The sequence below is a fragment of the Arvicanthis niloticus genome, chromosome 7 (assembly GCF_011762505.2).
Source record: "Arvicanthis niloticus isolate mArvNil1 chromosome 7, mArvNil1.pat.X, whole genome shotgun sequence".
NCBI classification, from domain to species: domain Eukaryota; kingdom Metazoa; phylum Chordata; class Mammalia; order Rodentia; family Muridae; genus Arvicanthis; species Arvicanthis niloticus.
In genome coordinates this window covers 33,427,063-33,437,622 of record NC_047664.1, presented here as the reverse complement: position 1 = coordinate 33,437,622, position 10,560 = coordinate 33,427,063, and the positions used below count along the sequence as shown (strand labels likewise).

Genomic DNA, 10,560 nt, shown 5'->3' with positions numbered 1-10,560 from the left:
ATAGGTGTAAAGGAAGAGCCCAATAACCCATTGCCATAGAATTGTCATGCTGCAGACACTTAATGTCCAGAGCCTGATGCTATTCTGGTGCTGTTGATTTTATGGTTGAGATCATAGAACCCTTTGGTCTTACAGCAGCAGTGATTCCCCAAACTGAGATGCTGTTGTTACTATGATTATAAATGACATATGGTACAAGAGGCATGAAAATTGAGTAAGAAGTGGAAAACATGTGCTGGAGGTGTAGCTCAATTGTAAGGCTCTTGCCTAGCATGTATGAGGCCCTATATACAACCTCCAGCACTCTAAGAAGAGTCAAAAATGGAAAACGGGGGGGGGGGCATCTCCCCATCACTAGTTGGTATCTACAGTTTATTATACAGTGTGGAATAATACAGCAAGAATTATGCAGGTGCCTGCCTGAAGAATTGACATTGTGCTATTATGGGCAGTATGGCTGGAAATCAGCCCATACTCTCCATGTAAACAGCTCAAGGACTGCAGTGTGAATACGAGTGAACTCTCTGCTCCAGTGTTCAGTCCAGTAAGTTTTGACACATGGGACAGTGGTGGAGCTTCTACGAAATTAAGACACAGAACATTTCCACCAATTCCCAAATTCTCCTTGTGCCTTTGGCTACTAATCTCGGCTTTCAGAAAACCAAATTGTATCCTGCCTGTAAAAATCAGCATTGATGTTTCAAAATTTCCTAGTACTAGAATTCTGCTTTATAGAGTCTTTGTTGCCTGGATTTTGCCATGACTGTTTTTCAGGCTTTCATGTGGTCAGGACTTTTAAGCAAATATGTCTGTGAATCTGTATTGAAATAGTCATATATGACAACATCCATTGCCTAGGAAGCTGAAGATAGCTATACAGTTTAGAGACATTTACAGTTCATCTGTCTGCACACATCAATTTATTACCATGGAGGAACTAGTCACATGACAATGATGCATTTTTTTTCTTTCTTCTTAAAGGGAAGATGGTGGCTCAGGCCCAATAGGAGTTGACAGTGTGTCATTTCAGACCATGTGTACAGGCTGGCACTCTGTCATTACATCCAAAGTGTAACACAGAGAACAATACAAGATGTTTTGTGATGCATGAAGTCTGATTTTGGTCCAGAAGAAATGATGAATTCTTCCATGACAACAACAACCAACCCACAATGTAGAGAGAGTTAGCAACTTCCCTTTAGTTTAATGGATTAGCATCACATGTTCACACATCTGTAGCTGGTTTCTTCTTATTGCTGAGAAGTATTGAACCATGTAGATGCACACGTGTACAACAAACTGCTTTTCCTCTTGCTAGTTCATGGACATGTAGATTCTTTTTTAGAATTACTTCGAGTTTTTAACTCTAAGTTATGAATTCAATATCTATTGTATCCATCTATCTATCTATCTATCTATCTATCTATCTATCTATCTATCTAATCTATCATCTATCTTCATATATTATCTATCATTTATCATCTATTTATGTTACATATAAATATTATTATATAAATATATATTTATATATCAACCTATTTATTCATCTAACTACCTGCCTATTCATCCATCTATTTCTATGAATGATATTTTTGTGTTTAGCTCTTTGTAAGTATATATGAGTATATCTGGGTGCATTAAAAGAAGTTTGGAGTTTTTATGCATAATTGTCATTGTTTATCTTTAGAAATTTTCATTTTATTCCTTCATTATGTCTGGATAACTCTTTTAGTGCTACCAGACAGATTTTCCTAGCACACTCCCAATGGATCTAAGCAGATATTTGACTTCTGTACATGAGACCCCCAAGACTTGGATGAGATTTTACAAAGCAAGCTTGCAGTGGATCTATTTCTGTTGTGAAGACACTTGGAGACCTTGTCAAGGAGTCTTCTTAAGTATGTATCAGCACATACATAGCATGTGTTCTCTGTTTCCACTTTTTACTACTTTGCATTTTATTTTGAGACGTGTACACAAGACTTCCTGAAGATTTCTTTTTCATTCTGTTTGGGAGAATAGTCATGAGCAGACATGCTGTACATAGTCCTTAACTTTGATATCTCAAAGGTGTCAAACTATTTTATTTTTCTATCAGGCCTTTCCCAATGTTTAGGGTATTAAAGATGTTTGAACTATACCCAATGGGAGAAGGTGTATGGTGACACTGTGTCTCCCTGACTAGTAATAATTTGAATATTCTAACTTTATTGCTGAAAGTCTTTGTTCAGAGACATTTTGTTGATAGTTGTCTTGGTTAGGGTTTCTCTTACTATGATGAAACACCATAACAAATCCAAACCAAACCAAACCAAACCAAACCAAACCAAACCAAACCAAACCAAACCAACCAAACAAACAAAAAAACCCAGCTTGGAAAGGAAAGAAAGGGCTTATTTTGTCTTAAACTACTAGGTAACAGTTGTCACAAGGACATTCAAGGGAGGAGCTCAAACAAGGTAGGAACCTCAAGGCAGGACCTGATGTAAAGACTGTGGAAGAATGCTGCCTAACTGGCTTGGATCTTTATAGTTTGTTTGACATGCTTTCTTATGCCACTCGGGAGAGCCTTCCTAGAGCTAGCACCACCCACCTTGGGCTAGGCCTCCCACAGCCATCACAAAACAATAATATGCCCCACAGACTTACCTACAGGCTAATCCTATGGTGGCATTTATTCGACTAAGATTCCTTCTTCCTATATGATCCTTACTTGTGTCAAGTTGACATCAAAACTATCCAGCACGACAGCCTTCTAAACTTTGACCTGGCGACAATTAACTCTGTCTTGTCCAGTGTTGTTTGCCTATATGAGTGAGTGAAATGGTCAAATGTTTTAATTGATAAGGTCTAGAATCACTTGGGAGACTCTGTGCATATCTGTGGATGACCCGCTAGATCTGCGGATAGCATCATTCCATGGACATAGGTCATGAGCTATATCAATGGGAGAGAGTGAGCAATCTGCTTGCTGACTGAGCATACAATGTGACTAGTCACTTTCCTACCACAATGTGGACTATGTCTTGGAACCATGAGCGAAAATATACTCCTTTCCCTCTTACATCACTTTTGGTAGTGTTTTTTTCTGTTGTTGTTTGTTTATTTTTTTCCTCAGTAATGGGAAGAGTTACTAAGACAGTGCTACACAGAACAGCACCCAGCAGGTACACGCCACACTAGAAAACTGGCTTTAGTAATTTTTTCCATGTGCCAGGTCACCCTTTTTATTAGTCTCTTGCTAATAAGTAGATTGGTTTCTGATAGCTCTTTTCTTATAACAGTGATGTGTATCTGAAATGTTTAGCTGTTCTCAGATTGCCAGGGGGATGGAATCTTGGTTTTAGTCTACAGAATTAGAGTTAACTTATTTTAGGTTGTGGGATATGATTTTCTGTCTCTCTGGTCTGGGGGCCACATGGGACCCTAACTCAAGGGACTCTTCACACCTTGTAGATTGGTTTCTTCCTGACAATGAGATTCAGCAACAGTTGGGATATGGGGGATTTTCTTTTCATTTTTTAAATTAATTGATTTATGTATTCACTTTACATCACGATATCAGTACCTCCTCCTCTAAGGCCCTGAGCCCCCGCTGCTAACAGATCCTCTCTCCCTTATCTCCTCCCTTTTCCTCTGAGAAGGGGGAGCCACCCCCTCCAGGTATCACCTCCCTCTTCCCAAGCAGATCAGTCACTGCAGGACTAGTTGCATCTTCTCCCACTGAGGGATCCACAGGCAGGCAACAAATCAGGGACAGCACCCATTCCAGTTGTTGGGGAACCTGCATGAAGACTGAACTACACACATCTGCTACATTTGTCCAGGGGATCTAGGTCCCTCACTCTTCATTTCAGTCTCTGGGAGCCCCAGGGGTCCAGGTTAGCTGACCCTGTTGGTCTTCCTGTGGAGTCCCTATCTTCTTTGGGTCTTTCAATCCTTCCCCTAACTTTTCCACAAGATTCCCGAGCTCTATCTAATGTTTGGCTGTGGGCTTCTGAATTTGTTTTGGTCAGCTGTTGAGGGGAGCCTCTCAGAGGACAGTGATGTGAGGATCCTGGTTACAAGTATAACAAAAGAATCATGAATAGTGTCGGGGATTGGTTCTTGCCCATGGAATGAGACAGTCATTGGTTGGTTATTCCCTCCATCTCTGCTTTATCTTTGTCCTTTGTGCCTACACATTTTGTAGGCCAGACACATTTTGGGTCAAAGGTTTTGTGGGTGGGTTGCTATTCTTATCCCTCCACTGGGGTCCTGACTGGCTACAGGAAGTGGCCACTTCAGGATCTATATCCCCCACTGCTAGGAGTTTCAACCATTTTCTAAAGTGGTTAAGAGAGAATCTGGGCTGGGCAAAGTCCTCTGTGGGCTGAATTACTTGCCCAACCATGTGAGAAGAGTCATGAAGTACTGCTCTCCTTTAACCAGACTACAGGCTGATGTTCAGTCTGTGGCAGAAGGTGTGGACTGGTAGCATTCCAGGCTGGCAACCTGGCAATGCCATCTGCTGACTGTCTCTACCAAGGCGACTGAAACATACACAGAAACCTCCTTTTGTAACTGTGCACACGAACCAGGTATTGGAACTGCTGCAAGAGATTAATGGGATGCCCCAGGCAGGAGATTAGTGAGATTTCAGCAGGTAAGCAGGGCTGGGTTTAGTAATGCTTGTTAGGGGATTTCCAAAAAGAGTAGAGAGGACGAACAATGCCTCCTCCACCATGCTGCTGAGATCAGCTGTGAGTAAGGGAAAGAAAACTGAGGCCTGAAGGCTAGTCACTCAGTCAAGGAGGATTCTGAGCAAAGGATTCCCATCGAACAGGGAAACACTGCATGCATGGTGTGGATTGCTCCAACAAGAACTCAGACTTGGCATTTTCTTAGGCTGCAAGTCTGTATACCAGCTTTAGTGAAGGTTAGGATGTAGTCTAGATACCTGACCACCTCTGTGGCAGAGGCACTCTGGAATGGCCCTGCCCAGGTACCTGATGACCATTCCTTGAACCTTCTTTAGAAGAGTCTATTTAAATCTTAAGTTTTATAAACTAATGTGATCCATTTTGCCCAAACATACTATTTCTAGGTCATTTCCCACTTTTGGTAACAGATGAAGTCCTGGGCAAATGTGTGTGTGTGTGTGCGCATGTGCGTGTGTGTGTGTGTGTGTGTGTGTGTGTTTGACATGAGTGTGGCTTTGTCAAAAACTCCAATGCCTTAGAGCCATGGAAATGGCAAAGATGTCCCCTCATAAGGCTTAGAAGAGTGGCAAAGCTGTCCCCTGATCCAAGTACAAATACTGACACTGAGTATAGAAGCTATCCACCTTGACATTGTATGGAGAGACTATAAAGGGCAGCTTCTTCCCCTGGATGTCTGAAGACCCTTAGAGACCTCCTTCAGAGATTGAATTAGCCTGCTTTCTCTTCTTTCATACTACACATAATAATTGGCTGAGTTTCCAGGGGGCTGTTGCAGCTCCATCTGAGCACATGGTCCACATAGGCTCAATCTCTCTGTATGTATATTTATGTGTATTTGTCCTTTCTTCATTCCCTGTTAAGTCAATCCCAAAGCATGCATATTGAGGTTGTCCACACATAAGCAAGCAGTAAAATTAAGAACAACTTATCTGCCCCCTAGGACTTTCCTGGACAAACTGTTCCCCTACCCTCACTTTTGGAGGAAGACAAATACTAGGCTTACTGGGTATCATCCCAGAACCATTCTAGTGTTTTGTTGTTGTTTGTTTGTTTGTTTTTAAATTCAATATACCACATAGACACCAAGAATGTACATAGCATAATATATAAATAATATATGTTTTGCTTTTATTGCTTTGAATATTGGAGGAAGAGTATTTACCTTGGAAGATAAGTGTTTAATGATATATTTACAGGTATTTTTGTCCTACATAAACTTTTCCTTAGAATTTGAATATCTTTTTAATTTCTATACTCATTTTTTCATAAAATTCTAGAATGCTATTTTCAAGTTTCCCTCTTGAATCCATGTACCTTTTTAAAATGGACTAATTGCATATTGTGAAATTCCCCTTTCTCCTTTTGCTATATCTTATTTTACCTTTGTTTCAATCTATTTTTCATTAATTTTTAAAATACAAGTATTTATTGTAATGGATAATCCAAAGCCACAGTCATTAGTTATCTTTTGGTTGTTTGTATATGTACAAAGAGCAAAGGCTTGGCATTTGGAAAGGCATAATTAACTTTCATTATATGAGGCATATTTTTGTTTTGGCAGAATCTGAAATTTCTTATTCATTATATACAATTATAAGTCCAGCATAATAAACTGATACTTATTATGGCATATCAAATCAAGGGGCCTAACATTTATATGTCAGCTACTTTAATTTTTATTAACACATGGTAAATATGGATATTTTAGAATGCAGTGAATTATTTTATTACAAGTACATGATATGTGCTGTTGAAATCAGTGTGATTAATGTCTATGCCTCTTTACTTTTATGCTGAAAACCAAATACAGGATAGTCTCTCTCTGCTGTGAAGAAGAAACGCGCCTATGGGGATTGTTCACTGATGAGTGTGAGAGATTGAAGAGGGAGGAGGGAGGATACCAAGGAACTAGATGCTTGGAACCTGAACACTGTTAGATGGTAACACCCCAGTGCTCTGCGGAGAGGGAGGCCTCTTACTGATAATAACCTATCACAAGGGCCTGGAGAGGTGGCCTAGTAGTTATTGACACTACCTGCTCTTGCCTTGGACCCAGGTTCAGCTCTTAGCACCAGTGTGGTGGCTCAGAATCATGTGCTGCTCCAGTTCCAAGGAGTCTGATACCCTCTTCTGACATCCATGAACACCAGGCCTGTACAGGGTACACATACAAGTAAGATAAAGATAAAATATTTAGAACATTTACAAAAAGAAAAGGAAAGAACTTCACCATTATCCATCTGTTTCCTTTCCGTTTGTAAGGGCTATTTTATCTCTTTATTCAACTTGGTGTTCCAGCCTCTTGGACTTGCCTTTCAGCCTTTGGATGGTCACATTCATGCTTTTAATTTCTTGGTGATTATGCTTGCTAATATTCACGTATACTTGGGCAAGATCTTCCTAATACGTGTTTTCCCATCTGCCTATTGCCTTTTCTGTTTGTTCCTCCCTGTGGAGTCTGTGCAGGTGGTGTGTGTCTGTGTGCTTTGAAAAGTGGAGTGAGTCTTCATTGAAGTCAAAGTTCTTTGTACTTGGTGCTGATCTTCATGGTGGATTAGTTATATCTTCCCCAGTTCCTTGTGAGTGCCTTGTAAGGCAGATTTATGCCTGTGTATGAATTTGCAAGTGTGTGTGTGTGTGTGTGTGTAAATATGAGTGTGCATATGTCTATACATATGTGTGTGTCTCTGTGTGTGTTTTGAGGTGTATGTATATTCAAGTTTGTATATGTGTTTGTATGTCCTGTGGTATGTGCATATTTGCTCAGTCCATTTCACAGGGATGCGTGAGTGGGGAGAGAAAGCTTCCTCTTTGAAATTGATGATAAAGTTCTAGGAAACAAATAGATACATTTTTACCACAATTGTGATTGCCTCAAAATCTTCAGATAATTTCTGAGGCTTTTCTCCCAAAACTGACAAACAAGGAAAAATATAAACAAACTATTTAAAAAAACATATTTTTCTAGAAAGATACATCTTAGGTATTGCTTCAAAATTACAAAATTTATTTGTCTAAAATTTGCTTATTTTTCTCATTGGTTTAAAATACAGAAACATAGCTGATGTCTGTTAGTGTTGTATATCTGCAATGTTCCACCTAAGTGAAAAGGTATCTTTTCTAAACATCTACCTAGACACAAGTTATGAGAGTTTCTGTGACAGCTGCAGTTGTTCTGAGGGCCCCAGAAGGGTAATATCATATTGAGGCTGACAACTGCCCAAGGCTCACAGCTGTGGGGAAAAAGATTTGGGTGAGCCACTTCGTAGTTTAAGTTACTCTAATCCTCTCTCAGGAAGTCTGGGGGCCAAATGGGCTTCCTGAAGTTTCCAAGCAGAGGCTTGTGTGCTTTAACAAAGAACTCAAAACAGGTGGAGCAAAGGCAGAGCCCCAGGCTACTGGCCACAGCTGGTCTACATCACAGTAGCTCTGATTGACAAGGTGCAGGTGGACTTGTTCATGGCTGCCCCAGGAAGGCAGGATGTGGCTGCTCTCCTGATGATGCATCCACTATATTCATGGACTTGTAATACACAGTTAGGAAGGCAAGACAGCAATTTATATAAAAATTGTTTGGAAACGAAATTTAATATTTTTAAAGGAAGATCTCAAAGAAAGTACACATTAAAATGGGGTTGATGTTGCTGTTTCTATCAGAATAAGTAAAACAAAGTAAGATCAGTATTTCAAAGTTTCTCCTGAATTGATCCTGTGTTCACTCATAAGTCATAAAGGGCCAGTTTACCTACCAGGTTGTTTCCTAACTATTGTGCTCCTGATATAAACACAGGCTGGAAAAATTGGTAAATTAACCATGCTTTATGACTGCAAAATGTATTTTTGGGTGATAGTTTTTAATCGTCTTTTTATGATTTTAATCATTTATAGTAAGGTGCAATATAGACCTAATACAAAAGAAGCAATATATCTATGTGTCAGTTTGCCTAAGCCCAGTGAGGATGATAGGGCATGGTCAATTTATCAGTTTTTCAGCCTGAGTGTTTGTTGAGCAGGGGGGAACTTCCAGCTTGTGAAACTGTCACTGAAGCCATCACCTGTGTTTCTTTAAGGAAGGCATTCCAGTCTGTGACCCTTTCTTGAAGCAGGATATACACAGAGAAAAGGAGCCTCTCCAAAGCCCTATCCAGGTTAGACTGTCCACTGAGATCTTTAGGGGAAATAGGACTGCACTAGAGCCACACGGAATGCAAAAACAAAACATAAGCTGACTCTCATGTAAATTTGGAGGGACTTACAAACCAGTTAATATCAGGAGCACAATGGTTAGGAAACAACCTGGTAGGTAGACATGTCTACAACCAACCAGTGGGTGAAGCAAAGACTTATTACAGGCAGAAGGGCTCTCTAGGCAGTTGTGGCTTCTCAGTCACTTGCTGGGTTCCTTTTGTTAGGTTGCTTATGACTGAGAAGCTCATTATATACAGACAAATAACTCTAACCTCAAATTTGTGAGCATTACAGTAAGGCATTCCCATGAAAGCATTTCCTACACTGGAGAACATGGCAGCAGTATCACCCTGTGCATGGGGTTGCCAGTGGTTTTAGTCTTTGATGACTATAATAAAATGACAGAGGTTGGACTCTACTCATGGGGATTGTCTGTGTAATATACATGTGAAAAGCTTCGTGGAAGCATAATCCGCACTTTTGGGTGCACATCAGAAGGATATACTGATTTGTATCATTTGTGACAGTGACGAATATTGAATGAGCCAAGATCTATCAGTGGATGAATGAACAGAGGAAATGAGATTGTGGATGCATTGGAGTACTGTTTAGCCTTGATGAGGAAGGAAAGTCCATCATTTTGACATCAGGGATGAATCTGGAAGATAACTATGCTCAATTAAGTCATGCAGGTTCAGGAAGACAGATGCTGTGTAAGCCTATGTGTAGAATCTGGATGAGGTGGACTCAGAACAGCAGAGACCATGAAAGTGTTACCAGAAGCCAGATGTTGGGGTAAAGTGTCAGCTGAAGAGCAAGAATTTCAGTTAGCCAGAAGAGTGAGTTCAAGAATTTATCATATAGTACTATGAATGTGGCTAATAATATATCACAATATGTTGTACATTTGAATAACACTAAAATGATGGATTTTAAATGCATTCACCATGGGAAATACAAGAAGTGATAAATATATTAATTTTATTGATTAATTAATTTTTAATCAATTAATTTTACTATGTACACAAAACCTTCATGTTATACAGTTTGTATGCAATAACCAAATTATTATTTGTCAATAAATAATACTTTTGGGGTTTAAACATTTACCTATATTTATACCCTCAATTTAAAGACTTCTTCAGATATAACATGAATGAGGAAGTTTGATCAGAGAGAGGTACCTTGGATGGTTGGATAATACTGCTCTTAATAGGCATGGGATACTTGTTTAAAAAAATCTCAGTGCCAGGGATGGAATGCCTCCTTATGAGTTATTGGCCAAAGAGGCTCTGAAACATCTAAAATAACACAATATATTACCATTTCCCACCATAACTTTATGGTAAGACCCCATTGAAGATATCACCTCATTTTGATTGCAGGATATCAATAAATCAATTTCAAGCTGACCAAGAAACTGTTTCTGCTGGAAGGTGCAATATAGGCTGGTGGAGGGAGAGAAAAAAGTCAGTAGCCTTTCCATGTGACAACCATGTATGGTGCAATACAGACCTGCTAGGTAAGTTGTGTCCTTTAGTGTAATAATGGCATGGGAATTATGGGGGTAACCAACTGCTTTCTGATTAGATTTGAGCCTGATCCACTGGAAGGACATCATGCCTAAAACTGTAAACTTTGTCAAAAACCTATGTTTTAGGAGGTCATA

At 39.7% G+C, this 10,560-nt stretch overlaps 1 long non-coding RNA gene across 1 annotated transcript in view; it reads left to right on the top strand.

The window, feature by feature from the left end:
• The first annotated feature begins 4,516 nt into the window (after window positions 1–4,516).
• The window catches only part of LOC143443057 (uncharacterized), a 50,233-nt gene continuing 44,189 nt past the window's right edge, over window positions 4,517–10,560 (top strand). Inside the window, exons 1-2 of the long non-coding RNA XR_013111759.1 lie at window positions 4,517–4,645; window positions 10,277–10,413. This is a non-coding gene — a long non-coding RNA (uncharacterized LOC143443057). The remainder of the gene's footprint in view (window positions 4,646–10,276; window positions 10,414–10,560) is intronic.